Source organism: Marmota marmota, unplaced genomic scaffold, assembly GCF_001458135.2.
Source record: "Marmota marmota marmota unplaced genomic scaffold, marMar, whole genome shotgun sequence".
Taxonomy (NCBI): Eukaryota; Metazoa; Chordata; class Mammalia; order Rodentia; family Sciuridae; genus Marmota; species Marmota marmota.
Genome location: NW_025999842.1, coordinates 61,951,274 through 61,971,395, shown reverse-complemented (window position 1 = coordinate 61,971,395; position 20,122 = coordinate 61,951,274). Strand labels below are relative to the sequence as shown.

The window sequence follows — 20,122 nt, the reverse complement described above, 5'->3', positions numbered from 1 at the left end:
TAGGGTTCCAATTTGATGACTCTTGACAATTTTATGCAATAGCACAATTCAAAAACTGCTTTATGTAGAACATTTCCATGACTCCCAAATTTCTAATTATTTGCAGTCAGTTCTCTTCTCTCTCTGGTCACCAATTTGCTTATCATTATCATCATCATATTTTTTTTAGCAAAAAATGAATTCATAGATCACATGGTTCTTATTTTTGTCTTTTTCCATTTATTTTTGGGAGCTATCCATATTATCATAAGTATCTGTGCCTGGTTCATTGTTATTGTTGAATAATATTCTACTATAGGAGAATGCTCATATTTTGTTTATCCAGGCTTCAGGTGATGGATATTTGTATTCTTTCTATTTGGGGCTATATAAAGGAAGTTTTTTATGAAGATCTGCATATAAGTTTTTGTGTAGATGTGTGCTTCCTTTTCTTGTGGATAAATATACTTCAAAGAATAATTAATAGTTATAGAGTAAACATATATATCTTTATAAGAGGTATCCAATATTTGCCAAAGGGTTATGCAAAGTAATGTATTCCTGTGTTCAATGCATAAGAATTTGAGTTGTCTCATATTCTTGTGAATAGTTGGTAATTTCAGCCATTTTAATTTAAGGCAGTTTAATGAATGTGTAATATATAGTGATTTTAATGTGTATTTTTCTGATTTTAATCACTTTGCTTATCTTTCTCACGTGCTTATTTTTATTCTATGTATTTTTTCTATTGAGTTTCTATTTAAATGTTTTGATCATTTTAAGTAGTTGTTTATTTTCTTGTTATTAATTTGAGCATTTTCTTTATATATTCAGGATACAAGTCATCAAATCTTTATTTTATGTACTTTTCTATTTTATATTTTTCTGTGCTTTAGGTGTCCTATTCAAGAAATTTGGCTTAATACAAGATCATAAGATTTTCTGCTATGTTTCTTTCTAGATGTTCTATAGTGTAGGTAGTAAATTTGTAGCTCTATAATAAAACAGTTTTATGTGACACGAAGTGAGAGCAAAGTTAATATTTTTTGACCTTGAATGTTCAATTATTCAAGCAACATTTGTTGAAAAGATTATTGTTTCCCCACTGAATTACCTTGGCACCATTGTTGTTTTCCAACTGAATTGCCTTGGCAAGATATTATTGAAAATCAATTTGCCATAGATATATGTCAGTTTCAAAACTCTCTATTCATTTTCTTTTATCTGAATGTCTATTTTTTATACCATATTATGCTGTTTTGATTTCTAAAGTGATAAAGTAAATCTTGAAATCAACTGAGTATGTCCTGAACCTTTGTTCTTTTACCAAGTTGTTTTGGATAGTTTGTATAAATTTATAATCAGGTTGTCAATTTCCAAAGAGGAGGAGCCTAATGAGAATGTAGATTGCATTGCTTATATTAGTTCTGGAGGAAATTGTCTTAAAACTATCAAATGTTCTAATTCATCAATATGCAATGCCTCTCGATTGAGTTATATTTTAATTACTATGAGCAATGTTTTGTGGTCTTCAGTGCATTGCCCTTATACAAATTTTGTAAAATTTCATATTTTAAGGTATTATAAGTGGTATTTAAAAATAAACTTTATTTTGGAAACAATTTTAGATTTTCCAAGAAGTTATAAAGATATTACAGAATTTCCATATATTCTACATGCTTATTTGGCGTGGTGTATTAGTCATTCTTTCATTGTCATGACAAAAATGCCTAACAAGAACAATTTAGAAGCTGGACATGGTGGTGCACACCTGTGATTCCAGTAGCTGAGGCAAGAGAAATGAGAGTTCAAAGCCAGCCTCAGCAGTTTAGTGAGGCCCTAAGCAACTCAGTGAGATTCTGTCTCTAAATAAAATATAAAAAAGGGCATGGGATGTGACTCAGTGGTTTAGTGCCCTGGGTTCAATCCCTGGTACCAAAGAAGAAAAAAAAAAAAGAAAAGAACAACTTAGAGGAGGAAGTTTATATTGGTTCACAATTTTACAGGTTCAGTCCATGAACAACTGACTTAATTTTTCTGGGGCCAAGTTGTGGTATGGAGCATCATGGTGGAAGGACATGGTAGAAGAAAATTTCTCAGCTCATGAAGCCTAGGAAGCAGAAAAAGCAAGGGGAAGGTACTATAGAGAAGATGAACTCTTTTAGGATATGCCTTTGTGACTCACCTCCTCCAGCCAGGCCCCCACCTGCCTTCAGTTACAACACAGTTAGCCCATTCACATTGCAATTGGTTGATTAAGTCACATCTGTCATAATCTAATCATTCAATCTATGAATATTCCTGCATTAATGCAGGGGCTTTTGGATACACTTATCCAAACTATAATACTATTGTCTTGTTTTGGTCCCATCTCTTCTTTCTATGCTTTTTCTCTTTTTGGAATGTGAATGCTTACTCTTTGCCATTGTATAATGGGAATATGTAACTTGGTTTTGATCTTTACAGGAGCTTTTGCAGCTAAGAGTTTGCCTTGAGTCTCAGAGGAGACTTTGGATCTTGACTTTTGATAAAGGATGGAACTGTTAAAACTATGAAAACTCTTGGAAATGGACTAAATATATTTTTACTGTGAGATTGACATGAGCTTTGGGGGTCAGCAACAATATTAGGACTGGCATCTTTCTTCTTTTTTTTAATATTTCTTTTTTTTAGTTGTAGTTGGACACAATACCTTTATTCCACTCATTTATTTTTATGTGGTGCTGAGGGTCGAACCCAGGGCCCCGCGCATGCTAGGCAAGCGCTCTACCACTGAGCCACAACCCCAGCCCAGGCATCTTTCTTCTTTGCTTTGGAATAATCATTACACTCAAGAGGATCACAGCAATTAGACTTCAGAAAAGACCTACTCTCTGGAAGGGTTGGTGGGGAACTGAAATAATTGTCTATTTCTTTAAAGGTGAAATATTGTATAATGTTATCACAGGTCTTGAATCTAGAATATTGGATTTGAATATTGGCTCTCTCTCTTTATAGCTGTGTGATTGAACTCCTCTATTCCTTGGTTTCCTCATCTATAATATAGGTATAAAATACTACTTTCATTGTGTAGTTGTTACAAGTTATACATGAATGAGCTAATATGCAGAAGAATGATGGAATATATAACATAAATTAGCACATAAATTGAGACTTGGAAGAATTTCTGGCACTCAGAATACAATCAAATATTAGCCATTTTATAATTACCAGTATTTTAAAAACTATTGATAACCTGTTAGATGGGTCATGTATAGGAAGTAATATAGATTTTCTGTGTTTATAATCTACTTTAGTTCCTTTAATCTCCATATCTATGCCCCATCCTATCAGGCTTTCTGGTCAATTAAACTTCTGAGCTACAAATTGAATTGACAAAATAATCCCCCATAATTGCTTAAGATGCTTTTCCCTTCTAGGAACATATTCATTTTTATAGGAGACTCTTCCAGATACAAAAACTCTTAGTTCTAAAAAATTAATTATATTCTTAGGCCATCCTAGGCAGGACTACTATGAGATGTCATACTTGGCATACAATAAAGGAAATTTGGTACAGTAATTTCCATACTTCGCTCACTAGAATCTTTGGGAGTATGTAGGGGATAAAGACAGAAATCAAAGGACCCATTTTCCCTACCACATGTAAGCTCTTTGATCCAATTCCATATTGGATATTGTTTACTTTAAAAACCATGTTTGAACTTTATAGGTTTAGTGAAGAATATTTTCTAAACCCTGTTTTTTGTTTTTTTTCTTTTTTTGGTGGGGGGAGTGGTGGTTGAAAATATGTTTTTCTCTAGTAGGATATATGAATCTCTGTGGTTTTGATTAAACTACCTGACTTGGGATAACATATAGGATTCTCATGATCAAGTATTGTTCAAGGCACATAACATCATCTTTTTCAGATGGTCTGAACAACATAAGACTCATTATAAAAACCAAATATCATTGTGAGATTGACACAGCAACTGTGGAGACAGCAATTCCTCAAGTGTCAGAGGTCTCTTGAATTTCCTATCTGCAAATATGTTCATGCAACACATCTGAAGGAGATTTACATAAAAATCATTGATTATAAAACAATGAAACAGAATGCCCTACATTCTCTCCATCCTTGACTTTTGATCTTTGCTATTTTTTAAAATTTTCTTTTCTGCATTCATGCAATATGCAAATCTTTGAACATTTAAATACTGTCATTCACTATTGAAACTGCTAGAAGCCCTACAAAGACCATCTTGAGCAACTTTCTATCAGGGAAGAGACTTCTTATCACATGTAATCAAATCCTATATTTAAAAATATGTATAAAGGGAACTACATTGTAAAATATATTTAAAATACAGAACACATCCTATAGAGACAGGCATCTGAAAATTGCCTAATTTAGTTACATAAAATGCCTTAGAATGAAAGTTGGGTCCTCAAGTAAAAGTGACAGGATATATCTGCAGTGGAAGAATTGCTAGATGGGAAAATGCTAATGCAACCAGATATTTTCTTTCTTTATCAAAAGCCTTATTTTCCCCTCCTGTGAATAGATCTAATCATCCTCTACTTTTCTCATCCAACTAAACATGTTTACTACTTCTGATATTTTTTCTGCTTTACTGGCCTTTAGTCATAGATCATTAACACAAAATACAATAAGCCCCATTAACTCATATCTGTGATGGCTGGATAATAGATAGGAGTAGGTCCTTGGTTGTGCTTTCAAGGTAGGAAGAGATCTGGAACTGATATGATCCCCAACTGATATGATTAACCCTTCAAACAAACTCCAAAGGGAATTATGTGAAAAGAACAGTGAACTGGACTGTAATGTCCATGTCCTGTTAAAAACAATTTTTATCTGTTTTGTTGAGTCTTTTAGTTCTATTCAGGGCCCTTTACTCTTAGATACACACTTTGATCAGGTCAGCAGGCCAAAATACCCTAACCAAGGCTGTGGAAGGCCTGTCATATGGAGAGATAGCACCTTTAAATTAGAGGTGGCCCTGGGTCCATCTTAATAAATATCTAGCATGAAATTATAAAGAAAGAAGCAATCCAAAATGGAATAGATATTTAAAACAAAAGTAAAGAATGAAAAGCATAGATATGTGAGTTTTGAAGTGTGTTGTTCTTTCAAAGTCTGCTTTTCAGGATTGTGGTCTAAGTGACTCTTCCTCTTGACCCAAGACAGATCTCCTTCTGGACAGCACAGGACTGAGGATAACTTGAGTATGCCTAGAGGTTGAACCATGCAGCCAAAATAGATTAAGTCTGCATTCCACACAAGGTGTTAAGGTAATACAGAGGTAATAGTAGACATCCTTGTGCTACTTCAGGTTCATTTCTCTTTCCCACCCACCTTTCAAATATCTCAGTGTTCTCTCATGGACAACCTCTGGCCCTTTGGTTCATTAGCTCCAGTAAGTTTGTTTTCTTTTTCTCTAGGTTCATAAGTGAGTTTTACCAAGGTATTCTACTCAGAGAGGAACCTTCATATTTCAATAACATTTTGTATAACATTTGAAAAGAGATTAAGGGTCTATAAGTTGGTAATAAGCAATCTAAAAGAGAGATTTTTTTTATGGTCAAACATGTTTGGCAAAGATTTATTTTGTATCTATATATTATTTTACTATTTCACGTTCTGAGAATCCATATTTAAGAAAACATTTAAGTAGGAGAAGAGAAAAAAAAAAAGACTAGTGGGTAATTTTTAGAGTCACGTGCCTGGGAAATCCAGAGAAGGAGGTAATCTCAGGGACTCTACCAAGAACCCATCCACGTCATGAGAACTTCTTTCTCTCTCTTCACTAACACTTTCAACCCCAAATCTTTTAGCTGTGCTTATATCTACAAACATTTAAATTTTATTATGTGAATGACTTTTTATCATGCCATCAGGATGGTGATCCTGGGACCTAGAGAGGAACATATTCACAGAGATGTTAGGCTGACACCATCTCAGTTTTATGACCTCCTCAATGAAGTAAAATAGCTTTTTAACTAGGTATATGTATGTTAAATTGCATAACAGGCTCTAATTTCCCTGACTTGGGTAATAGGCTAAATCTGGTATATGGTCTAAACTACACCAAGTATGACTCGGGTATCGTGATGTGCCAAGGCTACCTTTAGTGAACAGAGAATTGGCTTCTTATTATTGACAACCTCACCAGGATTAGAAAAGAGGGGAACTCATCAGAAGACAGAGGTTATGTTAACAAAAGTGAGAAGTGATGCTGTGCACATAAAATAGCAGATGTCTCTAAATACCCTTGCACATAGTTATCTCCTGGAGAGATTTACAAAATACTGATGTCTGAGTCTCATTCCCAATAATTCTGATTGTTTCATGTAGAGTATAGTATAAATGTCGAGTTAAAAAAAAAAAAATCCTGCAGGTGATTCTAAAGTATAGCCATGACTGAGCACCTCTTATCTAGTTGCTTTTCCAGGGTTTTTACACATCACAAAAGATCAGTACTTATAATCTCAGTTATCTGTTCTGAAAAAAATCTGTGATTACAAGAGAATGTGTTCAAGACTCATTGAAATTTGATTTCACCTTCCTTCTCTAGTCTTATCTTCTACTTCTTTTTCAGTCATCTCTATGTTCCAGCACATATGGGATGTTTACTGGTCTCCAAGCATCTGTAAACACCTGTAGTTTCCCATGGATGATCATCCCATTTCTTCAACTTAGAAGAAAGTTGTGCAACAGAAAATTCTGCGATGATGGAAAAAATCTTCAATGAAGTTCAATATGGTAGCCCTTAAGGTCCATATTGTTCTTGGCTATTGAGCACTTGAAATGTGGCTAGTGTGACTGAATTTTTTATTTTATTTCAGTAAAGTTTAAATTCAAAAGCCATATGTGGCCACTCCTTAAAGGGAAGATAGACTTCTTTATGTAGTGCATCTCTATCAGCATTCTCTCAAAATTTTCAAGATCCGTGTTTTGTAACCCCCATCCTGATAATTCCCCCGAGTGGTCAGCTTAACACTCCTCTTGTTAATTTCTAATTGTCCAATGGATGTGGCACTCACTCCACTGCTCCATATTCTCTTTTCTGTCACCCTTGCCTCCCACCCCCTAGGTATTAGAAATCTCTTGAAAGAAGGAACTGACCGAAGGGCTTGACTTTACATAACCTCAATAAGCATTTGTGGAAAAAACACAAAATTGCCCAACACATTAAATGTTCACACTTATGCATTGAAGAAGTACATAGGTGCACAATTATGAGACAACAGGTACATAACATGTAAGTTTATGCGTTCAAGTGTTGCCAACTAGACAGGAAGGCACATGTCCTGGCTGTGTGAGAAAAACTGGGTCAATAGAATAGGTAGGAGAGGATGAAAATTTGTGAAATGACCACAGGGTGTTAACTCATTTTATTTGGCTTGGAGGCAAGAATAAGTTTGGATATAGAAGAACTAATGGTATTTTAAAGTAAATGAGGGTGCCTGGCCACTCAGAACATACTCTATCACTTCTGGAAGAATTCTGGGACCCGTCCTAGTGCAGGAATTGTAAGTTCATCCTGACCCATGCTTTTTTCCAGAATTAGTTGGTAAAACGATGAACTCTCACTTAAATTTTCTGCAGATGCTACTGTTGCTGGGGAAATGTCACTGTTAAAGAACAGAAGAATATTATTTTCAAGAGTATTGCAGACTGACTGAATCAGGTCTGGAACATTATTGAAATGGTAAGAAAAACTCAACTACTCTCTGGTAAAAGAATTTTTTTTTTTTTAAATATGGTCCCTTCTGAATTACAGGCAAATGTCACCAACTGATTTTTAGTGAAACCTTATCTGTTAGCAGCGAGGAGATGGAACAATTCTCTAGGCTCCTCCCGGAAGCCCTGCAGTTTCAGTTTCTTTCCCTTGAGATCTCCTGTAAGGGAAGCAGCTGAAGCTAGAGGTCATTAACATTTGAGAAAACTGCAAACTGACACTGTGTAATGTTATGACATTTCATCTCCAGACATTTAATCTCTTTTAATCAGTGTTTATGTGGATGATTCTTCATAGTTATTTGCTTTCACATAAAAATGGAACACTTTGGTGTGTCGTTAACATAATACTAATTGATTTATTATCCATTGCAATTGTCTTCAGGTCTTTTTCTCCTTTTATCTCTTCTCTCTCTTTTGTCCTTCCTTTCCTTTCCCCTTCTTCTCTTCATTGTTTTCAACTTTCGCTTTCATTAAACTGCTAGTTTTGGAAACACTTTCCATTTGTCTCCTTGTTGATATTCTTCCTTGTGGGTTGGGGATTTGGGTTTTCATGCTATTTTAGTAACTTTTAAGTGTATAGCCTCAAACAGACACAATCTCATCTCTATGAAAAATGCACACAGTCCTCCTAGTTCTTGGTTAGGGACAACTTTTCCCCCTTATGTAACTTGGGGGGCACACAGCATTCTCTCTCCCCCACTTCTCTTGTGTTTAAAGTATTGTTTTAAGTGTCTTAATGCATCCATTTCTCTTTTCTCCTTGGCTGTGGGGTACTTTGTCTTACTTGAAAGCCTCTTACACGTTTCTTCCCCTTAGAAATATTTCCATTAAATGCAGGAGTGTTGTTTATTTTATATTAGAGAAATAATGTACAGACTCTCCTACTTAGGATGTCTCAACTTATTGATAGCACAACAGTGAAGTGCACTCACTAGAAGTGCTACTTTGAATTTTGATCTTTTCCTAGACTTAAAATACGTGGTGTGATATTCTCTTGTGATGCAGGGCAGAGGCAGTGAACTGCAGCTCCCAGGCAGCCACACATCACAAGGGTGAGCAACTAATACTCTAAAGTTTGCTGTGTTCCTAAATTGTGATATTTGGTTGGTTAGGTATACTAAAATCATTTTTTTTACTTAATTATGTGTTAATGATGTGTTAATTGTGCTGTGCCCCACAGTAAGTCAAGGACCTTCTGTATTCCTTTGTATAAAAAAGTGGTTGCACATTGGAATCCATGAAGTATAATTTTTTAACAAATGATCATAATTTCTGTTATAAATCTGTTTTTTTTAATCAATAAAAAACTATCTTAGTTTAGGAAAGGGTTTTCCAAACTTGACACTGTTGACATTTGGGGCTGATAATTCTTTGTTTTGGGGAATAGTTCTGGGCATTAATAGAACATTTTATTAGTGCCCCTAATTTGTGCCCACCAGGTACCAATAATGCCTCCAAGTCATAATAACCAAATATGACTCCAGATATTGCCATTGCCATATGTCTGCTAGGGGACAGGATAGGGATGGGGATAACAAAGATTTGTTGAGAACCACAAAGTGTTTTTGGTGTTCTGTTCACTTTTTGAGGAATGGGACAAGTTTATAGAAAGGACTAACGGCCCCAAAGAGTAGACCTATTTTTGAAATCCTCCCGTATCTGCACAGATTCATCGGAGGAGTCCCCTTTCCCACTGTAACTTTAAGCCAGTCATCTAGCAAGGACACTCAACAGAAGTCCCTGCTCTGCTCTTAGACACAGGTCAGTCTCTTGCTTCTTGCTACTGTTGGCTGTAAGATGCTCAGTGAGGAGGCCTCAGGCTGTCTGCAGCACTGTTTTAGAGAGCCAGGCTGAAGGACAGGGACACTAGGATCTTGCTGGCCATGGACTGTCCCCTGGGCAGGAGCACGGTCCTATCTGATCTCAGGTTTCTCAATGTCCTCTAGGGAGACCTCCATACAGGACATTGCACCCAAGAGCCTGCCATTACTTGCGCTTTGCTTCTGCTGTGACTGTCCTTGTTTCCTGCTTACAACCATCTGTAGGTAAGCCGAAGACAAGGAGGCCTTTTCCAAATACAATGTTTTATGATCTAAAAGTTATATATTTCATAAAAGATTTTCTCTACTTTTTTGTATGTTACCCTTTCCTTGAGGCAATGAATTCCATTGGCTGAATGGATCAAAAAAAGCATAAAAGAAAATGAGAAAAAAATGAAATCAAATTTATTAAAAATATCATCACTTATTCTGGGTTTACATTTATGCAGGAATAGAAATATTTGGAAAATTAGATACAAAAGCAGGTTATCTTATTCTCATTCTACAGAAGAATGATTAGGATTATAGGGGAACTTAGCCACAGGGAAGCAAAGAGCCCGAGTGGTGGTGGACTCCCCAACTGGGTGTCCTGTGGGTAAAACAGGAGAGAAGTGGGTGTCTAGGATGATGTAGTTCATTTCATCTGTGTGTTATGGTTTGCTTTGTGTTAATGAGACAAGGGTTTCTTAGCCATCTGCTGTAATTTTGGTCAATTAGCAGCCATTGGTCTTTGCAGAGGCCCTGTTTGCTTTTCATTCCCATTTCCCCAACCTGTATTTAGCATATACTTCTATTTTCAAGCATTAGTGCAAACCTGCATTATTTCAAGTAGTTTTAATTTGCCTACACAACTTTATTTTTTTTAGTTTTTTCACTCAACATTCCTTTTAGGATCTAATACGTTGGATGTGAAATCTCTTTTTCTGTTTTTAATTCCTTTGGTTACTAATGACTTTGAGCATCTGTTCTTATATTTTATTAAACTTATGATTTTCTTTAGCTACAAATTTACCCAAATGTCTTTCTTCCCATATTTAAAATTTGGGATTCCTTGGCTTTTTTTTTTTACATGAAGGACTTCTCTATATATTCTGGATAATGATTTCCTTGTGGTTTTAGAAATGAAAAATATCTCTTTGTGACATCTTTCTGTGACTTTATTTCCTAATTTTGATGGGATTGAATCCATTAATTTATGTTTTTGGAGTTTTGTTTAAAAAGTCCTTCCCCAGCCTTGCAGTACATCATCTTCTGTATTCATGGTTTTCCTTGATTTATTTTTCTAATATATTTGGATTTTGCATTTGTGTATTATAAGAGCTGTAGATTTTTCTCTATAATGAGCAGTCCTCCTGTCACCATTTACCGAGCAATCTGATTTGTGGTGTCATCTTTATTATTATTTAAATTCTGAGATATGAGTCTGTCTCACAGAAATCCTGGAATGGAGGCCAGTTTGTCTTCTATTGCATTTATATATTGTTTTTAAATACAATGACCTTGTAGTTATTTTTAGTAGCTGTTGGGCCAAGTGTTCCTCCCCTTTTCTTATCATGTTGATATTATCTAGAATTATAATTCAACGTTGCTTTTAATTAAATGGATATGAACCCTTTCTCAGACCATATTCCAGTCTTTTGGTGGGTAAATTAATAGAAGTAGTAAGTGTTTTGTCTATTATGTTTTGGGTCAGAGTAAAAAAATTGAGTAAAATCAAGAGTAAATTGGAAGAAAAAAAATCAAACTTTTGGGCTCCAAGCCTTTTAAACAATGTGATGAATAAAGAACTTGCTTCTAGAAATTGTAGAATTAACTAGCACAATTAATGAGTATAAATCAATAATAATAACAAGGATGATGATAATAATATCCAATATGTGGAGTACAATAAAGCAATAAAGAGGTAAATGTTTGGGCAACAATTATTGAATACTAACTGGAAGTGACTAGAATTACATTCAAAGGTCTCTTTATTGTTGGACTTGGGGTAAATATATTGATTACTATCAGACTTTGCTAAGAATCCATATAACAAATTTAAGAATAATCACTAAAAAGAAAATTTGAATGTTTATATTTTTCTAAAGTTATAAAAAGGGAAAAAACAGAAAGAAGAAAAAATTCAGTCAATCTAAAATCTAAAAGAAAGCAATTGTTGAAAATTCTAAATTAGGAGGCCATTTGATGAATTGAAATAGCCCTGGAATTTTACATTTCTACACAAGCAAACTGAAGCCCCCATGTAAACATTAAAGCAAAATTAAAGACTTTACTAGTCAGAAACTGCCATCAAACCTCTAACTGGAGATTTCTTACTCTAAGCACTAAATTATTTCTTCCTTGTCTTTAAGTCTTTGCCTACAAAGTCATGCTGCTGCGGGGAGGTTCTCCGAACCTCTCCTGGCTCTGAGTGCTAATTCATGAATTATTTTTGCTCAAGTAAACCCTATTAAATTTATTTTTCCTGAAATTTTATAACATAAGGAAAGAAGAGAAAATCACAAAATTTGGGACCAGTGACAAAGTACAAAATACAGTCTTGAAATATATCCAAATATATCCCCAAACACTGTAAACTGACATAGATTGTCTGATTAAATGCTTTGAAGAGACCAAACTATGTATTCCTTCCAAAAGACATATGTATTTCAAAAGCACAGAGAGGACAAAGAAAATAAAACTGACAATCTATTAGATTTGACTACATTAATTTGACAATTTTCGACTTACAAAACTGTGAATTTCATATAGTTTTAGCTAATAAAATAGAATCAGACAATGTAGACTTAAGGCAGAAAACATTTTATCTCAAATCATTATGTATTATCAAATTAAATCCACTGGGAGAATATACCTTTTGAGAACATAATGGCAGAGATTAAAAGCATGAGAAACAATGGTGACAAAATTCTGGGGAAAATCAGAAATATCCAACATTTTAATGACAGATTTTAACACTACTCTTTCAGGTATTGATAATTCAATTAGCAAGTACATGGACAATTTGAATGAAACAATTAAGAATAATCTAGTAGTCATATTTTTTTTTCCACTGGAGAATAGAAATGGCTTTTCAAGACCATGAAGAATTTCTTTTTGGAAATCAATCTCCTTTAAGACCATATACCCAGCCTCAGTAAAAATCAGGGATCTGTGGCCTAGAGATGAAATTTGTTGGTTGTAGACCAAGTAAGTTTCAATAAACCTTGATGGCTCAGTGTTCCCAAACCAGTTTTAGATGACAATGCAATTGATCAAGATATCAATAAAGAATGACATTTTAAAAATCCTACACATTTAGAAAATTTAAAATATATCTTTGAGTAACTCAGGCAAAAAATAGTATAAGAAAGGAGTTTGGTGTTGAATGAAACAAGAAGACACAAAAGGATGAGTATAAGATATCAGTTTTATAAGTCTCAAAAATCAGCAAAATTTAAATTATGTTAAAAAGAAAAGAAAGACTGTAATTACAAATGAAAACTCAGGATAGTGGGTACCACTGGTGCAGAGTGAAGGAGAAGGAAAGGATGATAAATCATATTGATAACATTTATTTTTTCCTTGATGTTGTTTCAAGGTTGTTTACTTTGTGTGTTCATGACTTGCATACATCATATGCATTCCTTTTGCATATCACATATTATAAAATAAAAAAAATCCAAGTCAAGTATCCATTTTTATTTATTAAGCTGACACAAACTTATCATCATATGCTATTTTTTCTAAATATTATAAAGTAATTTTAAAATCACTTTTCATACTTTTTACTCCCACTCCTTTTCTCCTTATTGTCATTATTTCCATTCAAATTACAGTGTATTATTTTAGTTTATTTTTTTAACTGTTCATTCCACTTCATGATAAAATCCACATGACCATTATTTCCCATTTATCTCTACCCATTTTCTGTACTTCTTGGCTGAGCACTATGATCCTAGAGGCTGGAGACTCCATATCCTTGGCTTCCTTATTCTCTCTTACTTCCATCTTGGTTAAGCTGGTGGGAAGCCCTGGTAGGCGATGGCAGTGTGGAAAGTCAAGAGAAATTGAAACATCTCCTCCCTCAATTTTCCATCGTTAGACCCTTTGTCCCTCACAACTTCTTCCAGGCAGCTCCAGGTCTCATGTTTTGAGTAACATTATGTGTACTCTTTGTCTCTTCAATATTAAGTGTAGTAGTAGCTTCTCATTGTTGCTGGAGTTGGAGTGACTGAATCCTTCTAATTTTCCAAAACATTTTCCAACATATATAAGTAGCTGTTGCATTAAAATAACTTACTTTCATAATATTTGGGGCAAATTTTGTTTCCTTCCAGAATGTTGTTACACATTGGTTCTGTCTCATTTGCTTTATTCCCTCAATATCTGGAACAAGACCTTACACGATAGAAACAACAACAAAAAAACAGAATGAGCCCAAGAACTCTTGGTCACTGAGAGCTAGACAGACTCATATCTTAGAGTCTGAAAGAGAGATAAGGAACATACAATCAGATGTTTACTCATACAAATGTGTAAACGGGGGCATGAAGAAGCCCAATTCACTGAAGAGGAAATCTAGATTCCCATACAGAGCTCTGGTGGTGATAAATGGCTTATTGAACATAACACGTCACAGAAAATTGTGAGGTTATTTCATCTCAGCAGCTGCTGCTGACTAGGCCTATTTAATTTTGGAAATTGACTCAAGGACAATATCTATCTACTGGCTAGCAGTGCACAGAGATGGATGTATAAGAGTTTTGTCAAAACAAAATGATAGTAAGTAAGTAACACTTCAGATTCTCCTTTATGGAGTATTTAAGTGCAAACTACAAAGAGTGTTTTCCAGTTGTTAATACATGCAGATACTGAAAAAGATATAGAAGGTTAAGTAAGAGAGCCTATGAAATGGCAGTTGTCCTGAGAGTCTATGCATACATAGAGTCTGTGAGTACATTTAAGTTCCAAGTGCTGATGTCCAATGAGGCAGAAATTAAAAGATATACAGGAGTACAGATAAAAGGCTGAGTTATCATATTGACAAGAGATTGGATAACTGAAATGACAAGTTAACATTGGAAGTAAAATAACATAAATCCTAAATCATATTCCAATTCCCAAATTATTTCTCTTCTGTGACATCCAGACTATACCTGTAACTGGGTTAGCACAGATGTCTTTTATTCTTTTTGCATATATATTTCTATAACAAGTCCCTCATTATTTTGGGTTCTAGACAATATAAAAAGTTTGTGGAAAATCAAAGCTTCTGATTGCTATTTTGGTATTGATTCCACCACACCACTGACATTGAGTTAATAAAATTTTAATCTTATTTATGATTTCATCCAGGTCACTTCAGGTTAGTTCAAAGAAATTTAAAACAGAAACATTCTTTGATAGTTTACCAAAGAATGGTTGCTGTCAGGTTTTTCTTTTCACTTTATTAAGGGTGAGTTTTGGAGAACACTGACACAAACTAGAATAATTCAAAGGAAAGATTCAAATTTGCCAAAACTTTATATATATACATATATATACACATGTATATAAAATCTAAATTATATATGTGATCTAATCTATAATGTTTTATATATATATATATATATATACACACACATACACATATATGATCTAAATTATAACTGGAGTATCCAGTATCCAAAATCCTGAGCAGAACTGCTTAGAGGATGGAGTCTCAGGAGCAGAGTCAGTGTGACAGAGAAAGACAGAGGGTGAAGTGATAACCCGCAGAGCAAAGAGACAAAGGAAAGCAGTAGGCTCAGGGGTTTGTTAAAGAGCAGCCTGGCACCAAAGAATACATTCTTTTGAATGGAATTCATAAAGTGGTGTTTAGTATGGGAGAAATGTAGGGGGTGTCATTTATCTTGGTGTCCACAGCCCTTGACAGGATATTTTCTTGAAGATTCTTTCACAAAAAGTGAACTCAAATTGCCTTGAAAATTGGCTGATGAATTCAAAATAAAAGCAAATGCACATAGTTCTAGAAAAGTACCACAAAATGACAAAGGAATTGATGTCAATTTTTAGTTTTCTCACATTTTCAAAAGTTACCTGAAAGCAGATTTCTTTTTTTAAATGTAGTCATTGAAACTATATGTGTTCAATACTGAGTTAGGTACTTTTGAGTGCAGTGGCCATGTTTTGGGTATCAAAATGAAGAAGGATTTTATGTTGCTTCTGGGTGTAAGAGGAGGTGCAATGCTGTTTGGAGACTAATTTACTAGAATTTCTGGAATGTTCTTTGTGGGACATAGGAATCTCAGGTCAAAGTTTTAAAATAGGATAATTCTAGGAAACTTGGGACATGATAACCAGCTATGAGATAGATGCTTACTGATAGCAAGGAGCTTAGCATTCAGGAAGGGAATTGTGACATGTTCACCTACCGCAAAGATGATGTAAGGACACCAGAAACACAGAGAGGATAGAGTGTGTGAGCATTGTTTCAGGTTTGTTAGATTCTGTTTTCCCCCTTTATCTTTCCCAACCTTTTTTTCCCCCTTTCCCATATCCTGGGAAAATTTAAAATATTAATTAAATCATGTCATTAATCTTAAAAATCTTCAAGGGACTTCTGTTGCACTTTGAAAATAATTCAGAGATCTTATTAATCATATTTTCTACCTGCCCTGCCCAACCTCTTATGGATTTGGCACCTTTTAGGAAATCAACATATGCAGAAAAAAATGAAAGGAATGAATGAATAATGAATAACTACACACAGGGTATAAAAATATTTCCAGAAATTTAGCCTGAGTTTTCTTTTTTTCTTTTAACTGAACTACCTCTTTCTTGCACAATTGTAGAAATGTATTGACAATAATAAACATGAGTAATTTAGTTGATATGTAACTAATATTTATAGTGCCTGGATCTGATTTTTGTTTGTCAAAATCAAGGATGCATTTATTTTAACAACATTATAATTTTAGGTCCACTCTATATACAGTTGTGCAAATTTCATTCTGTACAACCTTAGGGGATGCCTGATCAGCTCTATATGGAAATCCTGAGAACTTTTTCATATATAAGAAATTGGTGAGGTTTTAAGGCCTTAAAAGTAGGAACTAAGTTTTATTCATTGTTCTATTCTCTACAGTGTTTATTATTATACCAATAGAATTAGAAATTGATCTATTATGTACTGATGTAATGGAAATTTTAAATAATCATGTGGACTTATATATACTCTCATTTTGAAATAATTCTAGTTAACAGACTAATTCTAGTTAATAATGCATAGTTTGTTTATCCCAAAAGTTCAAAGTATAAAATCATAAAATGGTACTTACATACCTTAAATTTTTTAATTTTAACTTGAAATGTGTAGCATGCTTTCATTCATCAGTTTTCAAAGATAGGGTCCAAACATATTCTTTATCTATGTATCTAATGATGAAAGTTCTCATTTATTTTATTACATTAAATAGAAGCGTAAGATATGAAACTAAATACCCATATTCTTGAAAGCAGAGTAAGAAATGTAAAGTACTTCTGACACAATAAAATAACCCTTTTAGATATTTTTATTTTCTTTCCTCTTAATATTGTATCCTGTCCACAACAGTTTGACAGTGAATTTTTAAGTTATTGAGTTTTTCCAAACTATTCAACTTCCGATTGATGAATACAATTCTTTTATTCCCACTTAAATTTATTTTATTTAATAGTTCAATTATTTAATAAACTAATTAGTTTATTAATAGTTTATTAAATTAAATTTCATAATTATAGTTACCAGTATAATCATCATAAGTAGATTGGGAACAAACTTGATCAGCACTTAGTAAGCATATAATTCAATGGTAGGAACAGAATGTCAACCTTCAAGTCCCAGAGGTTTTGTTCATTGTAAATCATCTTTCAGAAGGGAGCTAGCAGTAAAGTCAAGTCTGCTAACAAAAGTACAGATGGGAGAATTTGCATTGTTTTGAAATTATACTTATATAATTAGCAAATAATATCAAGATAAAGAAGACAACCTGAAAGAGTAAGCATATCCTGAAAAGACTCCAATGTTTAGGCTACAAAGAACTTGTCACTCTGAACCTCATACTGCTCTTTATTCTTTTAGGATGTGACTATGACTTCAAGAGAGAGAAGAATAACCTGTATTTGTCATTCAAGATTCTTCGCACACTATTCAGGTAAGATAGTATTGACTTTAAAAAGTGGTGACCAAGATGGTTTTCTCTAGAGCAAATGGAAGAGGTGTGAAATGCACATATACTTGTGAAATTCATAATCATTTACACTTTGATGCTAATGGTGTTAATGAAAGTACCTTTTACATTGTGGCACATTTAAAAGGATTTTCAGGACCATTATCTCATTTGAGCCTCACACCCCTGTGAGCTCAGTACTGCAGACATAATCACTACCCTAGTTTCAAAAATGAGAAAACTAAGGCCCCAGGAGATTAAGTGATTTGTCTAAGGCTCTGTAATATTAATACACAACTGTAACTCCTCTCACTTCCAATTCTGTTTTTCCCTACTACAGCATGCTGTATAATAAAGGGTCTTGAGCAGGAAGCCTCAACAGGTATCAAAGCAGTGGATAATTATTTTCCCCTTGACTCCATTGGTGCATAGTTTTTACATTAAAAGTACATTTATCCCTGTTCACGTTACCCTCCCCCATTCAGCTGAGGTAGGAGAGCAGAGATTGTCTCCTATTTAAATGGTAGCCCCTCTCATCTAGTGTGTGTCTGTCGGCATCAATTTGTCTGAGCTGAATTGTAAGAGATGAAGCTTTATTCATTTTAGGAATAAGAATATATCCGAGGAGCCTGATTGTGTTATTGAAAAGCAAAAATTGATATTTTGTGAAAATGAAAAAAAAAAAAAAAGAAAAACTTGGAGATTTGAGGAGGGAGAATAATACTTTCATATCTTTTCAAGAGAAGCTCATGATATTTTGTTATAAAATTTATTCCCACATAATTAGTTTTTATGCTTATTTCTTAAGTCTATGGTTTTTCTATTATTTAATTTACTATTTTTTGTTATTTTATTAATTTTATCATGCTGATTTGTTATATATTCTACTTTAGTTGTAATATTTATTTATTTTGTTTTAAAATATGTTAAAATATTAAAACCACAAATTTTTGCATGTATCAGAATACAAATTTTATATGTATTAAAAGCTCTTGAAATTTAAAATCACTTTTTGTATTTTTTGATGATAAAATTCATTCAGTACATAAAAGCATGAACAAGAAAGTATTACCGTAGTAGTAGCATAGGACAAGAATCTAAAAGTAACAACAGGCCAAATCTGCATTACTGTGTATGACCTTTGTAAAATGTTTCTTGGTACATAGCCCTACACCTTTGTTTGCATACTGCCTGTAGCTGAGACAGAGTTGAATAGCTTTGACCTGCAGTAAGTCCTTTACCAGAAAAGTGCTATTTCCTGACTTAGAGAAAACCAGTAACATTTTGGACCTTCTTTCCAGTTCAATCTGTTTATCTTTGATGTAAAAGTTAATTAACATCCTTATACCTGGGATAAATATTATAAGTGGTTTCCATAATGCCAATTTTCCCCCTTGACTATTTGTGTCAATCAATATGCTTAGGTTAAAAAGAAAGAAAAAGAAAAAGATAACCACCACCAACAACAACACACCTTAATTTTCTATATGTTCTTCAGTAAAATGCAATATTTGGATGTAATTCTGAACAATGGGGCTTCATCAGTTATTGATTTCTACAGAACAAATAAATGTAGTGTCTTAAATGACCACTGTTTAAACTTCCTGGGCAGTTCTGCTAGTCTTGGCCAGTCTCAGCAGATCACAGCTGGGCTTGTGTGTATCAGTAGTCAGCTAAGGGCTGGTGAGCAGGCTGGCTTGGGAGGCCTCAGGAATACTTAGCTCTTCTCCTTGTGTCTTCCATATGCCTACAACCAGAAATGAGCTAGGGCATGTGTTTGTGGCAGTGCCAGTAATCCAAGAGAGAAGACAGAAATATGCAATTTCATTTTCTAATTTCTAATGTATCAAATGTGTTGCTGTCCTGTTTGTCAAATTAAGGCACATGCCAAACTTGTAGTCATAATCAAAAAACATGAATATAGGAGATATGAAAAACTGGTCTATAAAAGGTGATTTATCAGATAAATATAGGTAAAAGTCCATGGACAGAGCATCCCTTCCCAGGCAAATAGAAATATTTTTTTTCTGCCTGAAGAACAGATATGAGGCCTGGTGGTGTGGCTACCCTCTTGTGCCTTTGAGGTGACAAATATAAAACAAAGGCCTATCTCTTTGTTAATTATTATGGGGTTAGACCCTGCATCCCAGATATACTTTGTGGGCCTTTTGAGTGGTTATAGAATGAGTCTACTGTATGATACTAAAAGACCCTACAGGATTCATCTACTAACATAGGTTTCTATTAAATATAGCCAAATATTTTTTTCAATCCACAATATATTGATATATTTTTATTAGTACATATAAATCTAACTTATTTTAAAAACAACTTCTAAAATTTGGCTCTACTAACACTTATTTAACCAATCTACTCTTCAAGATAATTAAGTAGTTCACAGATTT

General features: G+C 34.0%; 1 long non-coding RNA gene across 3 annotated transcripts in view; it reads left to right on the top strand.

Annotated features, from left to right (window-relative positions):
* LOC125615498 overlaps positions 1 to 20,122 on the top strand; it is a 263,521-nt gene that overhangs the window by 121,158 nt on the left and 122,241 nt on the right. The window contains exons 1-2 of one of the 3 annotated variants that reach the window (XR_007346117.1): positions 7,467 to 7,694; positions 17,630 to 17,702. This is a non-coding gene — a long non-coding RNA (uncharacterized LOC125615498). Of the gene's footprint in view, positions 1 to 7,466; positions 7,695 to 9,657; positions 9,772 to 17,629; positions 17,703 to 20,122 lie in introns of those variants that run through there. The other 2 variants (XR_007346119.1, XR_007346118.1) reach the window with 2 other exon arrangements.